The sequence below is a fragment of the Coturnix japonica genome, chromosome 1 (assembly GCF_001577835.2).
Source record: "Coturnix japonica isolate 7356 chromosome 1, Coturnix japonica 2.1, whole genome shotgun sequence".
Classification (NCBI taxonomy): Eukaryota; Metazoa; Chordata; class Aves; order Galliformes; family Phasianidae; genus Coturnix; species Coturnix japonica.
Genome location: NC_029516.1, coordinates 75,411,561 through 75,436,791, shown reverse-complemented (window position 1 = coordinate 75,436,791; position 25,231 = coordinate 75,411,561). Strand labels below are relative to the sequence as shown.

Here is a 25,231-nt window from a genome sequence, read left to right as displayed (position 1 = left end):
GTGGTCCTTTTCAGCCCAGGCCATTGTATGATTCTGAAGTCCACAGGCCATATAATGAACCCGAGAGAAGACCTGTTGCTGACAGACTGATTCCCTAGCATTAAGACTCCGTGTGTGAATAATAAATGAAAAGATACATATATAAGACACCTGAAAGCATCTCTCTCCGGGAAAAAAATAAAAAATTAAAAAAAAAAAAAAGCAAGAAAAAAAATCTGTGAAATCCCAAATTCTACCACAACAGTTAAACAATTTAATGACAGAGTTGCTTAACAATTCTTTCATTTCAGTTTCTTCTGGCAACTGTACCTACCCAAGGCCAGCAGCAGAATAGAAAGCGCTGCTCGTTGTAATCTAAATAACACCTCTGACTGAATTCAAGGATTTAAGTGCCAGTTTGAACAATGGCTGTGGTGCAAAAAAACCATGCAGCATTTGGTTCCTAGCCTTTTTCAAAAGGATCTGCACAGTCCAGAAGTTAATAACTGAACTGTAGCACTGACTGATTTATTTGGAAGAAAGCACAAGAAATCACTTTTCTGGGATATATCCCATTGCACACAAACAGTATCAGCAATGATTTGACAATGAGTAGCCTACAAAATACTTTGTGAAAGGATGACAAGCAGGAAGCCAAATGAATGCCCCTGCAAGCAAAAACAATGCATGTGACCAAAAGTCAACAGAACTCTTTGGCTTTTTCTGTTCAAAATTAAACTCCCCTGAGACACAAGCCTTTCCCCAAACCAATCGTAAAAGCCACAGAAGCCTCTAAATGCAAAGCAATAGCTAAAATAAAAAGGAGTCACATTTAAGTGCCAGAGGAAACTGTGTGCCTCCTTGTGAAAGACAAAACTGTTTGTCTCAAAGCTTGCTTCGTGAGGCCTTTTTGGTGATAAGACTTTAACTGATAACTGTGAATTCTAGGGTGGTGAGTGGTGGGTGTTACCATGCCACAGTACTTCTGCTTATAAGTGTAAAGACAAGCAGAAGTGGACAAGCAGTCTTTCTGTGGGGATGCAGCCTGAAGGAGCTGACCACTGCAGAAGACGATAATGCTTGTGCATGGCAAGGAAGGAGCTACTCTCTGCAGGCTTATCTGCTGGGCCAGGTATGTCACACTGAACTAAGAGAAAAGAAGAAAAAAACTGAGAAATGGGGGATAAAAAGCCGTCACTAAACTAAGGACTCTGAAGAAAAAAACTCCCAAAGAAACCTTTGATGGAGAATTCCCTGAGGGGAAAAACCTCTTTGGAAAGCCCCCACCCCCCCACACTCCCCCACTCCCTTCTTGCCTTCCTGGCTTTCTCCCATCCCCTGCAGTGACTGGATGAGTTTCTGAGATCAACAGACCTACTACGAACCTCGGGACCCACGGTGGTGACTCTCTCTCTTGCTCTCTACAAAGACTCCTTGCTTTTATTTCCTATCTCTTTTCTATCACCCATCTTCCTTCCCCCGCATCCCTAAGTGACTAGGATTTGTATTAAACTGGTTGAGCTAACATTTGACCTGTTGTGTCTTAATCTTGCCATCGGGTATACATATATTAAAAGAACCTCCTCTCCCTCCTATAAATTGAAGTGAGGCAGTCCTGAGGCTTCACTGATGCTGAGAAAAAAGTTACAGCCTGATTCTACCCCAGCTTGCAAAATGAGAGAGAAACAAAGAGAAAAATTACAGGAAATGGAAGGAAAACCTGTTGGACATGGGAAAAAACAAAGTAGAACAGGAATAACAGAATGGAAAGCTGCACCATCATGAAAGTGATTTCCTCTGCTGCAATCCGGTAAGTGAGACAATTTGGTAATCTGGCACTGTGCACATCCTACCATACACCCCTGATCCTAGAATTAAAATGCAATTGAGCTTAATGACTCTAAGAGATGAACACAGAAATACAGGATATCACAACATCCCTTTCCAACTCGTTTTCTAGCCTTATTGCCTACCATCAATTTAATTCTAATCTCCTATTTATCATACCATGAGGACAGCCCTGAGTCCCATGCATGCCCAAATCTCCATTGTGGAGCTCCAAAACCTAACTTAGCACATCCCTGTTTCACAGTGCTTCTCCTAGTCCCATTGCTCCAAGTGCTAGGGCTCTGCTAACCACTGCTCTGACTGCATGAGCTGTGCTAAGCACCAGTCCTCAGGTAGCTTGTTCATTCACTGATTAGTGGTCGTATGATATTTCTACCAGAGACTTGGCAGGGAGACAACTTGACAAAGCCTGCCCCAGGAGCCAGTTCAGTGCCACCTGAAGTGGTGAGGACACCAGTGAGCACCATCCGCTAAGCAAAATGAAGACCTCAAGGTATGCATCTACACATAAGACCATCCACAAAACCTGTAAAGTAATACATCATACAGTAAGGATTAAGCATCCTTGTGATTCACTGGGAGTGTGCAGAGGTAAAAATAGGTCTAACACACCCACCTGAAGAACAGTGTAAGCAAAACTAAAGGAAGAAGGAGAGTGAGTTTGCAAATTTATGGAGAATGGATCGCAAGCAGCTAGTGTTCTTCACCAGATCAAGGATAATATTAAACCACAGATTTCTCCCTCCAAGTTTGTTACCTCATTCCTGTTAAACTACATTGTCTTATGGAACTCAAGATAAGTTTCACACCAGCCACCAAGGCTAATACAGACCAAAGCTTTACAGTGCTGAGAACAGCCCTTCTCTCAGGGATAGAGGACAAGGGATGACATTTCTTCCCCTTGCAGGAAACAGACCTTTCAAGATCCTCTTCTCCCACATGCCTAACAGAGATGCAGCAGTTACACCTAGACTATCGTTCACAGAGAATGCTGGCCAGGGTATCTAGCAAGAGTTAGACCTGGGGGGATGGAGAGAAATGGCACAGTGCACAGGAGAGAGCAACCAGCCAATGGGGTGGCAGGGTGCTGGCATACCCTTATTTTGTAGTCTGCTGCTATGTCACAGCCACAGCATTAAGTGCAAGCAGGGCTCTGAGCTCAGAGGAAGCAAGGAGTCCTTGTTCCTGTGGCTCTGGGTTCCTACCTACTCAGCATCATGTGCTCAGCTCACTGACATAAGCTTCTTTACGTGGCCTTTTATGCAGCTCTGTCATTCCTACAGTAACACCGTGCCCTGCAGGACTCACTGTTCCCTGTCTGCCATTTCAAGAGCAGGACAGCATGTGAGATGCCTTTTCTGTTTTAAGCACAGCTCAATGCCCAGATTCTTCTTCTGTGCGTTTTATGAAAAAGTTTCCCTGTTTTTCCTTCTGACCCCCCACTGCACAGCCTATTCTGGCCTCCAGACCATCAAGTTTCTGTACTGTGCCTTGCAGGCTTCACCCATCCAGCCGAAGCCATTACTGCAAGCACTAAGGCAGCTACTGCAGCTCTCATTATATAACATCGCACACTTTTGGCACATTTCTTTGGCTGACAGTAACCAGCCTGCACTTCTTTACTGGCTTGTAAGAGCTAAACAATTGGGAGTACTCCTCAGATTGGGCCTATTCATGAAGACATGATGATGATGTAGCAGTACAGGATAAGAGACAGGAATGTAAAAGTGATACAAACAATCATGATTAGAGCCCAAGGAAAAGGTTAAGAATGCTAAGGGAACCTATATAAGTCATGAATGCTAGAAGCATCACAGTATGTAAACAGGAGACTAAACACAATGAGAAAAGGATGTGGATAAAGAAGAAGAGGACTTTGCACGTTTCTTACTTTTAGAGGCTCAAGATATACTCAAACTCCTGGCACAACAGCTGGGAAAGGTTAAAAAGCATTTCACCCCTTGATTGACTTAGTTTGCAGCTTCTGCCACATAATCACCTCAGCCACAGGTCAGAAGACTCCAGTATGTACCCACAGGAAATAGGGCTGGCAGCATGGAAGAGGGAATCCTGTCATCATGGCACTCCAGGCTGAGGAGAGCAGCCTTAGAGCAGAAAAGGCTGCTGTGGTCTCCTCAATGCACAAGAGCTCATGGAGGGGACCTTCTTTCTACTGCTCCCCTCCTCTTCCAAATGGGAGTCAGACCTGAGCCATGTGAATATGACTTATAGGCAGATATCCAAAACATTTCTAATCTTAATACAATACTCCTTCTGTTTCAGTGTTTAGACATTTCATACAGCCAAGAGGAAAATACCAAATGATATTTGCAATTTATTTAAAAATAAGTCATCTGTCTGTCAGCTCATCATCATTCAGTTCATCATAAAATTCTCCATTGTACTTGAACAGGAAGAGCCGCTTCCAGCAGCCCAGACCACCTGTTTGAAGCCTTTGTTTTATGAGGAGTGGCTGGATTTGCTTTGTACACCTCATTGAAACCTGGCCTTTCTTGTCTACTGTTAAAATACAAAGGTGCAAGAAGAGGTCTGTCATTGAAATGTTATTATAGAAACATTACTGGGAATTATGCCATGGTCAACTTTAACTTCCCCAACACCACTTGGAAAACAAATGCTTCTAATAATAAATTTGGGCCCAGCTAGCCATGTGTACGATAGCTGCCAGATTTTTTCAGATGACTGTAGTCGCTGAGACAAGACACAGCCTCAATTTAGTAAGTAATGAAGGCATTCAAAAAAGCTGGTAGTAGAAAATAGCACGGGCTGAGTACTCAGCAACTGTTTCCATTTACTTTAAACAGAGTAACAAGCAGAAGTGGGTTAGTAATTACTTTTATCAACTTCAGAAGGGCAAACTTGGTCAAATTCAGGAAATCTGAGGTGAATTTACCTGGACTGAAGAGCAGAAAGACTTGAAGGAGCTTAGAAAAAGGAGCTTAGGAAATATCTTAGGAGTTTAGAAAATATCTAATTAAAGATATAAAATCTATCCTGTTTATATATTGAAAGCAGGAGAAAACAGTATTGGGAAGTACTCTAGGCCTGACTAAATGGGAAAATATGCCAACAGAGTTGCTCTCAGGAGTCACAAATAACAAGCAGTGCTGGGCAGCAAAGATAGCTGTGTCATAGAGATCAAGGTGCATAGGATTAAGGCCAGATTAGCCAAAGTCAATGAGATAGGTTATCGAACAGGCTATTGAACTGAACAATAAGTAAATCTTCAGCCATTCACAGAAAAGGAGAACATGCCTCAGGAAGGACACTATAGGTAGAGAAGCCACTATGCAGTTGTACAAGTGTTTTTTCCTTCAGGACGTAGTATATGATATGGGCTCTCACACTCAAGAAGAAAACAGCTCTGGAAAAGATGCAGAGATGGGTTACATGGAGAACATCTTGAGAGAGGAGCTGAACAATGCTGGCATAAGAACAAAGCAGAACAAACTGGCTGTGAATGTAATGAATTCCTTGCCATGGCACAAACCTAGAAACTTGTTGATGCTCTTGCTCTGCTTTCTGCCTCTCTGTCTGTGGCACATTATCCTTTGCATTTTTCTACAAGCCTGAGGTTTGTTGTAAAGCATTGAAAGAACTGGCATTATGCTAGAGGCATTGGTGTACCTCTTGCCTTTTTCTGCTTTGTTGGATAAAGCCTACTTAAGCCTGTGAGGCAGGTGTCAGAGCCTAGGGCTAATTTCCTTTCTTGCACCTATCGTAACCCTAACAACTACCCTTTTGAGTAACTAAAATGTCCACATGTTTGCTACATGTAGTCATCTATGGCTATGGGATGACCAGATCTGATGACACTAGTGATCTTTTCAGTCTGAGAACAATAATACACATAGAAAGGCTGGAAATTAAAGAAATTCTAAGGGAAGTCATAAGTAGGGTTCAGGCGATCCCCCTTGCAGAAGCCCATCTCATTTCCTATTATTTGGAGTACCTGTGCTTTTGGTCGAAGGGATTCAGTTCTCCTTTTCTCTTTGTCTCTGTGGTATTTTTGTCCTTGTTCTGGATCTGTATTACAAGCAGAAAAAATGAGGATGATCCACTTGAAGTGAAAGAAACCAAAGACTGTATATAATAGAGAGGCAATGTCCTCAACCCAGATTCAGTGATGCTTAGGCAAATTGTGCTGTACAAGTACTTCTAGCCAGGCTTTAGCCCAGCTGAGGAGTCTCACTTTATCAGCCAGCCCTCACTGCACAAAGGCTGAAAGCACTGCCAGCAATTTTCAAGCAGTTCACACAGTCCTTTTGTCCTATGCTGACCTTGGCACAGGCTTGAACTACACTCTACCGTAACTTATGACGCTGCAGAAATATTTAACCTTGATCCTCCACTAAAAGTGCGCTCTTTCAGCAGTGAAGGTAGACCCAGAGTACTCAGAGCTGGATTCCAGTCTCCATGGAGCTGCCCGTTTGGAAAGCACAATGGAATCAGAATCGAGACCACTGTTGTGTCATTACCAGTCATCTCCTTGAACTAACTGAAGGAGGTGCAGCCTGCAGCTCGCCTTCACTGCAGCCAGCTCTGCTACAAGTTTAGATTATATCTTCCTTAGGAGCTCTCTTGGAGCCAGCCTCTCTACAGTATGTTTGACTCCAGCACAGTGAAGTCACTGAAGTTTAGAAAGCAGACATATTCAACATGCTACGTAAGTGTACAGGCAAGAGGATGAAAACTCATTTGTATGAAACATTCCCTACATAATGTCCATCATTTAAAGCCCAGTGGAATCTCTCATTTCTTGCCATAAAAGTTTAGGTGATCTAAGTCAGAATGCCTATAAAAACATCTATTTTCTTTAGCTGGCTTGTTTTTACTGTGACCAAGCAGGAAAAAAAGGCTGCAAAATCATCTTCTCTTACAGAAGTGTGACCAGATTATTTCCTGTTAAGATACACTCTCCCTGTGCCAGGGAGAGGTTTACATCTATATTTCTGCTTTTGAAAGAGATGTTCATCTTGGTAAGAATATGTAAAAGTGTCTGTTATCCTGGGAGTGCACAAACAACTTTTGTTGAAATCAATATCACCAAAAGCAGTTCCATCTCATTGCCTGTTTTAATAAATAAAATTCTATCTAAGTGAATAGTTCTGTTAAGGATTTCCCAATATATGACTTGGAAGGAGATCCTAAGTAGCTCTGTATACTCACAACAAACATGAAGACTATTTTGGAGGACAGTAACGGCTGAATTCAGAGGATACTTTATAAAGTGAACAGTCACCTTTAAATGACAGAAAGGTTGATCTGAAATCAATATAGGGGTCCATGTGCTGCATGTGGAAATAGAATGCTTTTGTAACTCTACTGATGTTACAGTGTTGTGAAAATGTGGAACAAATACAGAACTACCCCAGTGCTACTACTGCTGACAAGCAATCACAAACAATGTTTTACGATAGAAAACAACAGATGAACAACAAATGTAAGGGGACATTATGAAACAATGATCCCGCAAACCAAAAGGCCCACTTAGTTGGAAAAATGACTCCAGTAATCTTTCCAGAAAAGTCAAACAGCATGAGATGTAAATAGCTGTGGCTACATGCACTCATCTCTTAGGAGAAGAAGAACTGATTCTTAAAGAAGTCACACCAAGAAGTAAAGGTATATTTTCAGAAAGAGCTCACAAGACCTTACCTTCCCAGATGTAACTTCTTGTCTTTAACTCTGTCCAGCATTTCCAGTTTCCAGTTTTCTTCTCTAAGCTGATGTTATTCTTCCAAAAGGCAATGATCTGCTGCTGTGTCTAGTTGTGAAGAGTGTGTATATAAGGTAACTCAATCTGCTTTCTGGACAGGTTTTCTTTTATAGAAAATGCCTGCCAAGAGGATGATTACTTAAACCTTCATGCCAAACTATCACATGTTAGCAGAACTTAACTGATATTTTTAGGCCTTTAAATGTTAAGTAGCTTCAGCAAAATAAATGCAGGTGAGTCTTGCAATACACTGCTCCTTAAGTGGAAACATTTGGTTTCCCAAGAACAACAACAGAAAAAACCCCACTTGTTTCATTCTTCAACACATATGCACAATTGTTCCTTGAGGAAGAACACTAAACTGCTGCCACAGAAATGATGATATATATCTTGGTTTTTCAGTTCTTTCAGACCAGTAGGTAAGGAAGGTGGCTTTAAAAAGAGAAAAAGTTGAAAAGTTCTTGACATTATGCAGGCTTTTTATTTACTATTTTTTCAACAGATATTGCTTGTTTCTTATGTTGATGCTGTTCATGAGTGAGAATTTGAGCCAGTCCTTCAGTTCAGGCACATTATGGTTCAGATCTATTTTCAGTTTTTGGTATCTGTGGGTTCTGTGAACAACTCTCAGATCACTCAGAAAACATTTCAGAGCTTAGGAACAAGAAGACTGAGGTACACTGCAGCTATGAAACTGGAGTAGAGGATTGGTTTTGTTTTAAGCCAGTGTAGATCTGATGTAAATCTGTGTCACCAAGAGGGAGAAATTCTCAGTGATTTGCAATAGCTCCGTTTAACTGGTGACAGTCACTCCTGGCAGCATTCCATAGGGGTGTTCAGTCATCATTATCTAGTCCATCTTTTTGCTTGCTTTTCCTCGTCTACAATTACAGTTGTATATTTTCAGTCAAAGCCAAGAGGCACTTTTTCTTCAGAGTGCTGTAAGAATTTTTGCTGTTTTACTCATTCTGTTCCTCAGAAGTTCAGCAGACAGACTGCGGGGACTGCTTCTGGTATCTTGGCCTCCTGACAGCCCTATTAAGCATATTTTATTTTTTTTTTTTCCAGGAATTTTCTTAGTCTTTCTAGGAATAACAAGAGTCTTCTAGATATTGGCAGCACTCTTGAGAAGGAGACTCCAGGATTTTTTTATTCCTCATACCACTAGAAATAAGAGAATCACAGATGCCCCCTCATCTTACCCCTTGAGTATCCCAATATGTGGTCAAAAAGGAAGCAAATGTGCCTTGGGTTCTATGGCAAATACAGAAGTTTTTGAAACTGGAAGCCTTCACTTCCTTAGTTTGTTGAAATCAGCAAGCCAACATTTTTCACATTTCTGGTCTGTGGAGAGCTTAGCAATTATTTTTTACTATAGTTTGCAGTTTAAACAAAACTGCTGATTTTCAAAGTCCTCTGCAATATGAATTTACCATTCTGTTTCCTTGTGTCTGGTTTTAGAAGGTGTCAGAATACCTGAGGAGAGAAAGATGGGTGAATATAGGTCTGAATAACCAGTGATTAATAACTGTCTGCAGATGTCATGGTTGATAGTATGTAGAAAGAAAACCTCTGACAAATTAACAAATACACATTCAAAAACATCTCCAACTTTTGTCATGAGGAGATATTTAAAGGAAAAAATAATTTTAAAATTAAAGTGAAAAAAAAAAACCAACCCAAAACCAAAACAAAACAAAAAACAAACAAACAAACAAAAAACAACCAACAGTGGAGATTTGCAAAAGCATATCTAGAATGGAATGGAATAGATCATGAAATAGAATAGAACTGCTTGGTTTGGAAAGGACTCTTAAGATCACCTAGTTCCAACCCCCTGCTACAGGCTGGGACACCTTCCACTAGACCAAGCTGCTCATAGCCCCATCCTGCCTGGCCTTGAATGCTTCCAGGGAGGGGGCATTCATAACCTCACTGGGAAATCTGCTCCAGTGCATCACCACCCACATAGTGAAGAATTTCTTCCTAAATTTAGTCTAAATCTGCCCTCTTCCAGTTTAAAGTTTCCCTCTTCCAGTTTAAACAAACTTAAAATGCCCTCTTCCAGTTTAAACAAACTAGTTTAATCACTAGTTACATGACAGAAGAGGCCAATCCCCAACCCACCACATCCTCCCTTCAGGTAGCTGTACAGAGTGATACAGTCACTAAATAATCCAAGTTCCCTCATCATCATTTCATCTACACAGTCTTTCAGACACTCTGCCCCAAGCCTGCAGCATTGCCTGGGGTTGCTGTGGCCAAAGTGCAGGACCTGGCACTTGGTCTTGTTGAACTTCATCCCATTGGCCTCAGCCCAGCAATCTAGCATGTCCAGATTGCTCTGTAGGGCCACCCTACCCCAGGCAGATTGACACCTCCTGCCTACTGCAGGTTGGTGTCAACTGCAGATTTACTGAGGGTCACTCAGTGCCCTCATCCAGGTCATCAATAAAAATATGGAAGAGGACAGGCTCCAGTGCCAACCCTGGGGAACACCACTCATGACCGGTTGCCGGCTGGATTTAACTCCATTCACCACCACTTTCTGGGCCCAGCCATACAGCCAGTTCTTTACCCAGCAGAGTCTACCTGTACACGGACTGTCAGTTTCTCCAGGAGAATACTGTGGGAGACAGTTCAAAACCTTTGCTGAAGTCTAGGTAGACCATGTCAACAGCCTTTCCCTTATTTACCAAGCGGGTCACTAGATCATAGAAGATCAGGTTGTTCAAGCAGGACCTGCTTTTCATAAGCCCATGCTGGCTAGGCCTGATCCCCCAGTTGTCTTGCACATGCCATGTGATCTCCCTCAAGACAATCTGCTCCATAATCTTACCTGGCACTGAGGTCAGGCTGCCAGACATGTAGTTCCTCAGATAATTTACTGGTACTTGGGCTGGTGAACATTGTTCATCAACTATGAAGAAAAACATGCCCATGATAAATCAGTATGAAAAAGCTTTTTCATAGTTACAGTGAAAAATTTCCACTATTTGTTTATACACCAGGAGGCTCGGATGAGAGAGAAAATTCATTTTATCCCCAAACACAGTACTGTCAATTGTCAATACCAAATATGCAAGTCATTTGTAAAATGAGAAAGTTCCAAACCTAATTATTAGAAACAATAGTATATTGGTAGAATTAGGAATATTAAGCAAGTTTATCTTTTTGTCCTATTCCTCTGTTCCCTACAAACAAATCCTGATACTGTAGATTTTCTAATTTGTAAAAAACACTGTAATATTGTGGAGAAAAATTACAAGTAGAATAGCAGCACCTTAGTTCACATTTGCTTTTGGTTAACTCGTATGAATTTAATCACTAAAAACAAACAAGAAGATAAAAAAAAGAAAAGAAAAAGAAATAAAGAAACACAAGGGACACAAGCTCTGTTTTCAGAGTTTTGCTCAGAAATGGACTTTGACTGCTTAAAATATTCATATAATACTTGCAGGGATAAGTCACTTGGCACACAGACACAGGTGTGTATTGGGGTGGAAAGATAACAAGTAGCAAGAGGGAGCTCATCAGTGAAACACTGAATCAGGAAATTGCATGGCTCGGATTTTAAAGAGTTGTCATACCTTTGTAAGGTATGTGATCTTGAAGAGTCCTAGTAAGCATTTTGTCACTCAGACAAAATCTTGTCCACTACCTGGGAAGGAAACCATATAAATACATCATGAATGTAAGTAGCTACAAAAATGGTCATGGTTACATTGTTTGAATTACTTGAATTGCTTCAGTGTAACGTTGCAGTACAACCAAAAATGCATTAAGGAAATTAAAGTTATCTATTCTGTGCCACTTAACTCAGTTGGTTGGATACCAATGATGAGAGTACACAAAGTTTTGAACATTATAACATTAGGGCCTTCTAGGGTGATCCTTATTAGATACTCCACACCTCCTCAGGAAAGAAGGAACTGCAATGAAATGAAGAAAGTAGTATTTGTCTAATGCAGCGTTTGCGCCCTGGCTATTCAGCACAACTTCACAAACCATGTATTTCTGTTAGAACTTGGATATCCTTGTAAGATCCCTAGCAGGTGACCAGTCAACACTACTGGGGGGCCAATAATGTTTAAATTAACCAGCTGTGGACAAATGGACATTACACATTGAACACAAGTTTATAGTACTGAGTAGTAACATTTCTCACTCTACCCATGGAGTAGAAGCTATGAAGTTTTGACATTATAAGTGGCCATCTTCAAAAACAGTTACAGCTACCCAGAGAAGCCCTAAGCTCTTGTTAATCTGCCTTTCCCACTACCTCATGCACTAACTCTCTGTAATAAAACCACAGTACCACAATACACAATCCTGTGACACAGTCAATAATACACACTCAAGGAACACACTATTCCCTCTCTTCCCTTCACAATGGCCATTCTTGATTTAAAATCAGACATTTTGATTAAGGTACATCTGGTATGCCACAGATTTATTTATAGTAGAAAACAACAAACAACAGAGAAGACTGGTAGAGTACTCTACGTCAGTATTTACACAAAGGAAAAGCTGTATTCTCTTTTTCCGTGGTAACAATTTGTTCCTGTGATGTCTGTATTTACTCATAAATGAGCTTTAATCTACTCCTATCCTGAATTTCTCAGGTTGATATCCACTTGGTAGCCCAGTTCTCTCTCATATCCTCTCCCCAATTTCCCTCAATTTAGTTCTGATATGAGGCATGCCCATTCTCATACTTTCATTTCTCTCCTCAAGCAGCTTAACCTTCATTATCCTCTTTTATTTTCCCTATGGAAGGAACAACATGTATCCAACAGGCTTCTCTCCCTCCTCAGTCATCCTTTCACGATCCATGTACCTGATTTCTTTGACCAGCTAAAAAGAGTTTGCCCTGCTACTAAGATCTGTTCTACCAAGGAAGCCCGAAGAAAGGCATACTCTGCATAGAGTTCTCAGTCCTTTATCTGGTGCCTCAGTTTGTCCAAAGATTTTTGGCTCCAGTCTTTGAAGGAAAACAAAAAAATTTCAACAAATTTTTTTCATTATAGATCTGTTATCAGACTCCCAATGCATTTTTTTATTTTTTTTAATACTTTTTTCCCCCTGAACTTCGTTAGATCTTTGCTATTTACGTAGCACTGAATCCACAAGAAACATATGCTTTGTCTCAGACTAAGAAGACATAGCATTTCTGGTGTGATAGATACACCTGTCATTATGACAGTCAGTGGTAGGCATTACAGTCTCTGCCATATAACACTTTCAGCAACAGTGACTGCAGCTCTGGCTATTAACCTGTCTTTAAAACTGATTATGATCTCCAGATTTTTTCTTCTTTTTAGGGCAGTTCTGCATGTAGGTAGTTGCCCTGTTTTTGCAACAACTGCTAGCACTGTATATGCTAGAGTGGCACTGTATGTAATTAACTCTGTCCCACAAGGTAGTATTTATATATAAGATACCACAGCTGTAACAGCAGGGCAGTAAAAACAGTGTTCATACTAGTGATTAGGGTTTATAAAATATAAGCAGAATGTAACAATGATCGAGTTTTCTGCTTGGTTGACAGACATGCATGAAACTGAAGGTGCCATCACAGATAAGACCTGTTGCTTCAACAACACTGTAGAACTTAGCCATTTTCTTCCGTTACTTTCTTCAGTATAGCTGCAGTTTTCCATAAATACCTGCAGCTTCTTTCTTTGATTTATGAAATTCTTGGCAATGACTCAGTCTGTTATCATATTTGGGGACAATGCCAGCAAACACTTTTACACATTAAACCATCTCTGAATGTCAGATGTGAGGTACAAAAGGGGAAAAAAAATCAGCAGGAAAGTTTTGAAATTGCTTTTGTTATATGGTGTAGAACCTATGCTAAACAACCTATGTTGTTTTGTTTTGTTGTTGTTTGTTTTCTAATTATTATCTTGTTGTTAAGTTTCTCGTTGTTTTTTATAAAGCTTCATCAAGGCTAGCAGTGGTGGGAAATCTCCAAATGATCCCTTCCAGCTTTAGATGTTATTCCTACAGTTTCCTATAACAACACTCAACATTTATAGTGAATGAAACATAAAAACCCTCTGTCATTATATCCACATAATATCCCTAAAGATACTTTGCCATTATGAAATGTTTTGAGATAACACTGAGACAATCTACATTGAGTAAGTCAGAAAGATCCCCAGCTCCTCTAACAGTGTCCCTAACATATCTCCTTTAACTGTAATACGTGGTATCAAGAAAGGTACCAAACACAGCTTTGCTCCTCCAAAAATGAAATAACTTTATGAAACAAGCTGATTACAAAGTCAGTGACTGAGAAGGATACATGACTCAGCACAATTGTTCCAATCTATTGTTATTCTTTCTAGTGTTCTTGCCATTTTGATCAATATAATTCTCCCCACAGTCTGAATGGGAAAAAATGACTTTTTTATGACAGATGCTCCTTTCCTTACCTTCAGAATCTCAGCAATGATTTTCACACCATGGAAAAGGACAGCTGGAGAAGATTTAGGTCGTCTCAAACATTAGACTCTGACTTGGCTGATTTAGTTGAAAGGTTGACAAACTGAAACTGATTTAACAATAGATAAGAGACTGAATCAGATTAATCTATTAACAGTATGTTTAGGAAAGAGCACACAAAAGGTATTTGTGCTAGTTAAAGTAAATAGAGTCAAAATGATTATACTTATCTTTCTCTTGGATTTTCATTCCTACAATAGTTTAAGAGAGGCCATGACACAGGATTTTAAACAGAAATGTAGATAAAACGATTATCTTCATTTGCTCAGAAAACTCTTCTAATTAGAGTGCATGTGGTGATCATCTGGAAAAGATAATGATAAGGTAGAATGAACAGACATAAAGAGCATGAGACCACTTATGTTCCAAGCCTGACACTGCTTAGGAAGAGCTGCCTTTGTGTGAATTCATTAATCAAAATTATGTGCTTGCTGTATCATCTTAGCCAGACTGCAAGTGGAAATATTTAAAGACATTTCCTTCAAATCCTGGCTCTTTCTGCTCTGTCTGGGTCAATAAATACTGAAAAAATGGCAAAGATAGAAGGAAAAGGACAATGAAATGAGTTATGAGTCAAATGAGTTAAAGATGTCTAGGTTTAAGTAGTTTTACCCTTTAGATCTCACAGTATTGTAATGAATACACATAGGACAAAAATAAGTGCATGGTCCTATGGCTCTGGGGTTCCCAACATCATCACTGGGTTGAAGGTACAGCTGAAGGAGACATTAAATATCACAGCTTTTTCTGTGTCTCTATTTGTGAGGTGACTATCCTCACCAATTAATGGATCAACAACATCTCTAGGCCTCCTTTTGCTGTTAACATATTTTAAGAAGTCCTTTTTTTGTCCCCCACAGTAGTAGCCAGCTTCTAACTAAGCTTTGGCCACAGAGATTTTCTCCCTACAATGGAGAACAGCAACTCTATAGACCTATCAGTACACCCAGCCTTTCTTCCAGTGGCCATACACCATTTTTTAACTTCCTAAGCTCTAGAAGAAGATCCCTGCTCAGGAAAGTCAGCCATCTGCCTTGCCTGTATGACTTCTGACATTTTGGAATTGTCTGTTTCTGTACTCCTAAGAGGTGATACTTAAAAAAGTTACCAGCACTGATGAACCCCAATGACCTCAAAAGCAATTCTCCTGTCGCCCTATATTATGGCATGATCATATCTATGTAGCACATACCAGCATACTGTGGTTAGTGCACACTAAGTAGAAAACTGCTCAGGTAGGAAAGTAGAAAGCAGAAAGTGAATTAAGGTGAGCTGGAGGAAAGAAGAAAATGATAGGAAGAGACAAAGGAAAGGAAGAAAAGGAGACAATAAAGGGAAGGTATTCGTAAACTGAAGATATATTAGAAGAATAAGATAGATTTGAAGAGGAGAGCAGTAAGAACATCACTCATACAATTACCAGAAGCAAATCACTTAAGCAAGTGACTTAAGCAAGTCACTTTCCACTTGTGAAAAATTTATCCAGGACACAGATTGTTTTCTGCTGGCATTAGAAATAACATAGTTATCTGTTGCTTTCCCTTCCCTTTGCAGCAGACTATGCAACATGGGTTCAGCAGGACCCTATGTCAGACTTCAGGCTGCTTATGTGTTATAGCATTATGTACCAATGTTCAAGGTTAGAATATGTCTAAAAGTATAATTGCTCTGAGGGTTGGATCTGAATTCTGCTTTCTAAAAGAGAAGGACTGAGCTCAATGTATCTGAAAACTAGACACAACCACAGACTGGTTGTGAGTCACAGGGGTTCAAGAGAAAAGCAGCCTCCTCTAACTCTCAATTTTTCCCCCTGATTTATACCAGTGCTTGAATCAGCTGTGAAAACTGGCCAAGAGATCTAATCTTTTCCTTGCTGGGAGTCCTGATGGGACCTTGAGAAAGTCATGCCATCCTTATTTAAAATCTTGTTACTCATAAAACTGTACACTTACCTATCTTCCTAACTGCCTTTCTAATTACTATTTCTTTCATTTTTTCTATATGGAATTAAAGGAATTGAGATCTTTTAATGTAGTTCTCAAAAAAACCACCAACACTCTAAGCACAAAACTAAGGGGGAATCTTAATTCGGGTTAAGATAATGATCAGGCAGTGTGAACTGGGCTGGCTGAAGTTTTTAAGATTATAGAGAAGACCAGAGTTGGGCAGAAGAGGCTTAGCCCTTGTTCCACTCAGAACTGCTCTGTCTTTACTGTTATAATAGCTGAATGCCAACATAAGCTCATCACATACAGTTTTCTTGTATATATGCATCTTCAAGCCCATGGGCAACAATGAAAAGTGATAGATGCCACAAATTTCTCTTTGGTCGAGATAAATAAATTAAGATACATTTTGCTTTCCACTTCTTAGGAAGATGTTATGCAACTATGAGGCCACTAAGGAGATTCTGGAACTAATTCACCCAGTAATTACAACATTTTTAATGTCATAAATATTGCCACACACAGAGGAAGGATGAGACATCAAATTAGATTAAAAAAAGGATGGGCACACACTGTAGTTCTCCATTGTCTTCAGTGAAATTCACTTTCATTCTTATAGTGATATCAGAGTGTCTGAACCATTGCTGGTAATTCGCAAGCCCTGCTTTGACATACATAGAGTCCTTCAAAGAAATGTGAGAATTCTGTTGACGTAGCACCCACTTGCTTAGAATATGCCACTCAAAGAAGTTTCTTACCTTCACATGGAACAAAATGTGATCACCCTATGGCTAGAAAGAATAATCATTACCACTCCTTGAGAATACAGAAACAAAGCTTTTTTCTTTCATTTTCTTATGAGGAATTAATCGAAAATCTTTCTTTTCCAAGTGCTGAAAAGCAATTTAAAAGGACAAAAATGCTACACCCTGTTGCTATGTCATGTAATACTGGTATTTCTTTCTGAAGGCCAACTCACTTGATCAGATGACTGCACATGACCTTCAACTCCCTTGGCAGAAGTAGTCTTTCATCAGTCTGGTTAAAGATCTAAAGCAGAAAAATTTGAAACCCTTGGCAACAAGGCAAATAGAGAAAAACCTCCAAATTATTACGTATTTTAAACAAATCTTGTGACTTTGCTATCATCTTCAACTGGGTGGATTGGGCAATGTTGCACCTCCTTATCTTTCACTTTACTTTGCTGATAATCTCTGCGCCTGAGATAACATTTTACTTAACAAGCAATATCATTTTAAGAGAACTGTGTTAAAGGATGTTACCTTCCAGGACATTTGTGTAATGCATGGCAGAAGGAGGCCTCAGAGGACACTCAGGTTCACAACCCTTTAATGTTTCATCCTGAATAAAAGCAGAGCAGGAAGATAGGCTAATCCCCCAGAAAGCTTACTATCTAATGATCCATGCAGTTATTTTTGGATACTCAGCTTGAAACACAACATGCTAGTTTTCCGAAGTCCCAGGGAGCAGTTGATCTCAGCAAGAAGAACTAGAGTTGAGAGTCTTCAGCATCCTTCAAGACAAGACTAAGGAAGAAAATAAACTCTTAGGCAGAGAGTTTCAGGGCCAGCACCTCTGCTTGGCATTGTTTTGTTAAAGGCATATGGACTGCTAACAGGAAACTAAGCTGTTTTACTAGGGCCTAGCACACTGCAAATCCCCCAGATGTCAAAGATCACAGCACTAGCAAACCTTCTGAAAACGGTCCTGCTTGTTCTTGTCTACATCAGAATGTAATGCAAAGCAGAGCCTACATTCTCCAAATGGTTCATTGTTCATTGTTTAATATTTTACAGTTAGTACAACTTGACTGATATGACTTAAGAAGATTCATTAAAAAAAAATAAAAAAAGAGGGGCCAATTTATTCTTAACTAAAGCACAACATCTATTCTAACAAGCAGTAAGCAGGGACAACACAATCCCTCATTTAGGACTCTAGGCTTACCTGAGTTTGTGGTTCAAGGCTTGATTTTGACTTTGATTCATTCTTAACTTGGCTATATCATACAGAAAAGAGCTCAACATTTCTTGTTTAAATATTTTGCATCTAATTTCACTGAAGCTAACTTCTCAGTGTGAGTAGTGGGTCTATTTTAACTTCAGATATCCTATATACTCACCCACTTATGCATTTTAATCACTCATGTTACAATGCCAACACCACACTTTTCGCAGCACAAGCCTAAAGATATGAAATGGCCATCCTCTGCAGTCAGTACTCCTTCACAGTTGCTTAGCAAATGAGAATTACAGAATTGGAATTTATGTGAGGGTCTAAATATCCAGAAATTCTTTGAAAAGAATTTTTTAGCAAATGTGCAGAACTTGCTTTCATATACTCTGAGATAAGCACTCACATTTTAAAAATGGAGGCCACAAGTAAAATAACTGCTGTATGGAAATAGTTAATGGGCTCATACTGAGTCATAGACGTTTTTGAAACTAACAAAGGGGCAGCCCCAATTTTCTTCTTTCTGCCGAAGATGCTGTATTGCCACTTCTTATTAACACACTAACTAGTTGCCCTGACCTTTTAACAAAAGGTCAAGTCGATCTTCAACACGAAATATGGTTTCATTAGGTATAAGGTTAACAGGAAGGAATTATCTTATGGTTTCTCCTGATGTAAGTAACTTATGTTTTATAAATAAAAGAAAGAAAAATTTGGAAAGTGGTGCTATTGGTTTGGGGTTTTTTGTTTGCTTGTTTGTTTGATTGATTTTGAGCAATTCACAAACTTGCTTTTAAGCAGCTTAAAATTCTTTAAGCGATGTCCTCAAAGCCAGTGACATCTCTTTGCATACATATCCATTTTCCTCTGGAAAAAAAAAAAAAAAAAAAAAAAAAAAGTGTTGGAGAAACTTAATGAGCCTTATGTCTCCAAGGTTTATCAGAACACATATCTGCCTATTTCACAAAATAGATATGCAGTGAGCATTACTCCTCCAATACATTTGATCTGTCTCTCACTCTCCCTCTAGTTTTGGTATCCTTTCAAATGCTTTCATCTTGAAGGAACTGAAAGCAGAACCAAGATAACAAGCTAGATGCTGTCTAATGTTTAGATTCATCAGAACTTAAATTAGAAGTGGAAAGTATGTCCTACTTTCTATTTGTAGCTACAATTGTGTATGTGGTACAGGATGTGTCTTCTGTCAAATGTTGTTTTAAGTATCCTAACAAGTTAATTAGCGTTAGAAGGTAACAATACAGGCACAGGTTAAGTCCCAGATGGCAGACATAAATGTTCTCTAGACCAAGAGAGGGCAAGGAAGATAAGCATGAAAGCAACTTCCTCCTCTCTACCCCTTCCTGCCACTGCATAAAAGCTCAACTGCCTCATGTGAAAGAGGGAAGTGTTTTTCAGTCACTCCATTCTTGACAGAAAATAAAAGATGGATTGTCATGTTTGTGACTAAACTTGTGACACTTATTGAGTGGGAGGCACCAGCAGAGTACAGCACCTACCACAAAGACTTTCTAGCACCAGAACTAAGTGTTGCGGTAATAAAATACTTCCCTCAACTCTATGTAGCTCTACTAGTTTTGTTTGTATCATCATAGCATCAGAAGACCCAAAATGGAATATGTATTGAATAAAACACATACACAAAAAATACAAAGACTAAAGCACAGTAAAGTACAGATGGAACTTCAAAATCCAATCTTTAGCTGATCTTAAGGACAGCTCTTCAGTAAATCACAAGGTAGAAAAAAACTGAGTGACAAAATTCAAATGAATTCTAAATAAATCACGAGTACTTGTATTCATTGCAGAAGCAACAAGAATATTGCCTAGAAGGGATGAGAATGTCAGACACTCCTACAGATCCTCCCACAGAAAAGCATTTATGTGGGACAGAGAGCAAGAAAAGAGAAAAAGATGAAAAGAGTCAAGAAATACATCTAATGTAAAATGAAATTATTCCAATATCAAATTAATTGGTTATAATTTGTCTTCTTGTTCTACCCACAAAAGTAGCTTTGTGTAACAATTTTATCAGAAATGACTGGATTCACTCTCTGAAGACAAGCAGGGCTTGATCTTGACAAATACAGCAAGTAATGATTTGCATATAATCTTCACAGAAGGCCTAGCACACATGCAACAATGTCTTACAGTTTTCCTTGGAACTCTTTGTATAGCTGATGACTTATTTTATATGTTTGTAAGTATTTTCACATGGTAACTTGAACAAAAATATCAGTCTGTGGCCTCAGGACTTTGTTGCATCACGGTGAATCAGAAACCCCACTGTGCTCTGTGAGTTCCTCCTGGCACATACAAAGAGAAAACAGAAGTCAGGATCTGGGGCCCAGGTTCCAGACCGAGCTGGAAGAGACAGATAACTACTCTCAATCACATAAAAGAAAAGCTCAATATACAAACAAAAGAGTCACCCTGAATTGTCAGCAGACACAGAACAGTCCATATTTTAGCACTGAAAAATTAAATAGAATGGATTGCCACGAGACTCTTGTGAAAAATTGCCCTCTTAATCTTATTTTTTTCAAACCAGTCATCCATATTAACGTCATTTTTCTGCTGCTGAAACGTAGAGTGGGGACACTGCCTTTATTGTGAATCTTTTTTTTTTTTTTCCCTCTGTTTCTGGCAAGCATCCTAGATCTTGTAATTTAATATTCCTGCCAAAAGCACTGGAAACATTTGAGATGATCCTCACGGGATTAAGGACAAACTGCGGATTACATTCTTGGCATTGGGCTGCACTGGAAGCCTGCATTTTTCTTGCTGTTCCTGAAAATTTGTGAACTAAACAAACAAGGCTGCAGCAGAATGAAGAACAACTCAGTGCTGTTTTATTTCTGCTTCTCAGACCATCAATGCATTGCCAGAATATTAAGCGACAAACTTAGATCCAAGGATCCAATGTACTCCTACTCTTATCTGGAGAATATGCTTCAGTTAAGTGGATGTGTTTATGCTCATTAACCCAGTATTTACATTAATAAAATGAAAACATGCTGTGGTGCAGCTAAAGGCATGAATTTTATTTTATTTATTTATTTTCCTGTAGATTGAGAAATATATACTTGGCCATGAGTCCTACTCCTGTTTCACAGATGTGAGGGATGAATAACGTAAGGACACCCAAAGTGATTTGGATCAAATCTCTAAAAACCTAAGCTGCTTCACCTGACAGTGGCCAATAATGGGTACTTTAGGAAAGAGTACAAAAAAACAGGGCAAGACTGACTCTTCCCTTAATACTCTAGTGAGGTTACCTGCAGTAACACCCTGAGACACTCAGTCTTTCAGTTTGGTTCTACAGGGATCTATAAAAACAACTTGCTTTCCTTTGATTTAAGCCTGCTGCCTGGGAACTTCAACTACACTTGGTACTGTGAGAGAATAATCCTTCCCTAACAACTCTCTGTGACATACACTTGATATCAGGGCATCAGCAGTAGAACCACTACTTGTCCCAGCAGTGAGGCAGAGGCTGATTAAAAGCCACAGGAGGAGATACAGAGACATATTAGATAACAGGAGTTTCACTTTTTGCAGATACTATAACCACAAATTGCAGGGAAATCTTTTACATAAGTGCAAGTGAAATGGCTGAGATAAGGACAGTAAATGCAACACTGTCTCCAAATTAGCAAGAAATCAATCAGTTTTAAAATAATAATAACTTAAAAAACTTGCTTATTTTCTATAGCATAAAATTCCCCCCCCCCTCCCCACCCCCCTCCAAATAGGGATGTTTCTCAACACACCCATTCTTTCATGAAGCCCAGGGTTATACTATATAATATTGCCGTAATCCTCTGTGACCAAACTGCCCTGAAAATGCAACAGAATTGAGTTAATATGTTTTTAGAGAAATATCTACAGACCAATAGACTGTTTCACTGATATAAGTGGATTGGGTTATTATATAATTTGGATTATCTAGCAACAACAAAAAAAATAACTCAATTTTCTTTTACATTGGATGGTTCAGTTAGTATTTCACAACCTTATGGGACCCAATGCACAACTGTAGGATAGGTTAATATTGTTGCCAACTTCTTGTTGTAAATCTAATATCCTTTGTTTTCCTTCTTGTGGCTAAATATAAAACAAGAAAGAAACGGATCACAACAAGAGAGGGTCACAGCGATACCAGGATGTGGGAACTGAATAAATATTCAGTTAGTGTAATATATCTATATCCTCCACTTCCCCAAGGTCACAGATGTGACCTTTTACATATTTAAGAAACTGACTGTAAAAATGCTAATGATGGATCAAAGGCCAATTCTTAATGATGAATCAAAGCCCAATTTTTAAACGCATTTTGGTAATGTGCAACTGAACTTTATAACCAAAGTGAGAGCCTATCTTAAAAGCAGCAAAGATAGGTGGGTTCTCTATGCCCTATAATGTTCACATGGTCCCTGCTTTTAAAAATGAAAGCCATCTTTAATTCTTCCATTTATAGAGAGATGAAAACATAAGAACTTTCCCAAAGCTTCCTATTAAAAAACAAATTAAGCAAGAAATGCTTCTATGACTGCCTGGTATCTCACATTAATGAGGACATCTGTAAGAGAGCAAACATTTAAAACTGATGGGAGAGGAAAATTCATTTGTGTTTTCAACAAGTAAGAGTAGAAAAATGCACTTCTCTGCAAAAGAAGACTCAGGATAGTCATAAGAATTGTGTACATGGTCAAAAAAAAGCCCTTGGGGAAAAGCAGTGATGAACATGTGATTATCTGGATAGGGACTTTCAAGGCAGTTTTAAAGAACAGGGGAAGAAAGGCATCAGGACAGTGCTCTGGGTTTTATTATATTTAAAAAGGAATGAAACTGAAGAAGTACCCAGAAGGGGAAGATATTGTGGCACTGAAAACCAGTATTGTCTGGGACATTTTGTTTCACTTAAAAGCTAAAGAAGACAATGAAGTCCCACAGAAGTCAGGACAAAACATGTGAAGGCTGAGTTGTACAAATAGGCAAGAAAGGAAGTCTGATGCTGAGATGCTGAGGTGGTGCACCTACACCTCATCAGAATTTCCAAGACCTTGTCATAAGGGATCATACAGAGCAAGCTGATGGAAAACAGTAGTACCAGTAAATGGTAATGGATTTCAGCATGCTAGCAAGCTCCACAAATCCATTTTAGTCCATGCAAGCCACACCACACCTGGCAGAGTTCCTTCAGAGTTCAGTCCACTTTGGAAAACTAACTTTTAAAACATGCTACTAGCCTCCAAGCAAACAGTACCCAGAAGCTTCTACTCTGTTCTTTGCTGTTCGCTGTCCTACAAAGTACAACACTTACATTAATCTATAGAGGAGGCTCCTCCACTTCTCCACACTAACTCAGTCCCATAGACCTGCCTATACACTCCCCAGCTTCATGTGAGGAGTGTCATAATGGTCTTAATGCCAAGTCCACAGAGCTAGACTAACATAAGAGAATTAAAAAACTCTAGCAAAAAAAGGAAGTGAAAGCTGTGATTCAGAAGGTGGTGATTCCTCTTTGGTAAGACTAAAAACAGACACTTATTGATTGACTTTTTAAGGTTCTCTTTCACAAACCAGACTCAAAAGTTCACAATAACAAAGCATTGTTTGTTCTTCACCACTCTAAGAATTTCTTCCTAACACCTGGCCTATACTTACCATCTTTTAGTTTAATGCCATTCCCCTTTGAATTTTTTGAAAGACTGAATGATCGTAGAATTCTCTTTGCTTAGATAAAATATCCAGTCAAATCTCTAGATAATGAAAATTTTCTTCTGAGCTGAAGATCATTGTTCTTAAATACTTCATAGCTGACTTTTAGACCGGATGTTCTTCTTCCTTCCTTCATTTGCACTGTGACTTGCACTGCTAGAGCTGCTGTCATGGTAATTGCATCCACCCCAAACCCTTAAGGTAATGAACCCAAGTTATACAATGCTGATGGTGGATCACTGGTGGCTCAGAGTCAAGGTTAAGTGATGTGTTCCTGGCAGATACTTTGCATGTAGTGACAGTCATCACCATTCAATTATTAGACTAGAGTTGTCCATCTCCTGGTGAAGAGACACCTTAGAGTGCCCTGGTGGCATGGAGAATAATTTCACTATCTTTTTAGATATTCAAGAGAGAGGAAACATTAATGAAACTAAGAGGAGACTAATTATAAAGAAGCCCAGCTGACCCACAGAATTCCTGGGGAGATGATTTTCTAGCTGTAGAAAATCAAGTCCTTGAATGGGCATTTAGAAGAAAGGTCTGTTAATATAAGTAAATGCAGACTGTAAGGCTGATGCAGAGCCTTGAACACGGCAATAAACTGTACAAAAGGAATGTGAACAATTATTAGAAGTTACTGGTCTGAGTACAATTTAGTCTGGTTGATTAGAGATGAACGAGAACCTAATGGCATAGCTTTTATCCCGCTACCATGCCTTGTGCAGGGAAAAGTTTTGGGCACACAAGCAGATAACACTTCCACAATCTTCACCCAAGCTGCTGGTGTTACTGTTACTGGTGTTACACAGAGAGCAGTTTTAGCATCTGGAACATCCTTCTTCCTCTTGCCTTTTTCTTTTATAATTCATCTCCAGAAACAGGCATCAGGCACTCCTCTTCTGGCAGCCTTTCAGCATGCTAATTCTTTCCCATTTTCCAGACTTGGGGGTAGTGTTACTAATCACAGACTCTCCTGTGACTTCAGGAGGGGCAGAAGCTCCTGCTGGCTCTGGCATGTTTTCTCCTTAAAGAGACAAACCAGATGGGAGCTCCCGTGACACTGTCTCTGTTATAGCTCTGTTACATTACTATCTTACTAAAAATACTTCAACAGATGCAGAGCTAATTCATTCAACACTGTAAGGTTTTGTCCATACTCTATAGGTTAAATAATAGCTGGAGAAGTATAAATCTGACAGTATCTTTTTGCTCACTGTTTCTCAGTGTTCTTCAGCTGGTGACCTTATCTGCATTCACCAAATAAAATAGAAGTTGCAAAGTTTCTGAAGCCATTCACTTTTACCACAAAAATGAAAAGTACCACCAGTGTGGTTTTGTGATTCCTGAATGGTTTTTACAAAGGGTTAAGAATAAATGCGCTCTTGGGAAAGGGAAGAGAAATATCTTATTTCATACTATCCGTGTTTTCTGAAACCCTTAGAATCAAGAGCATTACTGAACTTAAGGAAGCAGAAGCTCATGATTT

The 25,231-nt window shown here is 39.4% G+C and overlaps 1 protein-coding gene across 6 annotated transcripts in view; it reads right to left on the bottom strand.

Annotated features, from left to right (window-relative positions):
- The window catches only part of ST3GAL6 (ST3 beta-galactoside alpha-2,3-sialyltransferase 6), a 68,271-nt gene that overhangs the window by 39,156 nt on the left and 3,884 nt on the right, over positions 1-25,231 (bottom strand). For 4 of the 6 annotated variants that reach the window (XM_032447681.1, XM_015876620.2, XM_032447682.1 and 1 more), the window contains 5 exons: positions 14,011-14,384; positions 11,158-11,228; positions 10,407-10,487; positions 7,507-9,043; positions 5,801-5,874 (listed from right to left, as the gene is read on the bottom strand). The gene's annotated coding sequence lies outside the window, so the exon portion shown is untranslated. The other 2 variants (XM_015876628.2, XM_032447687.1) reach the window with 2 other exon arrangements.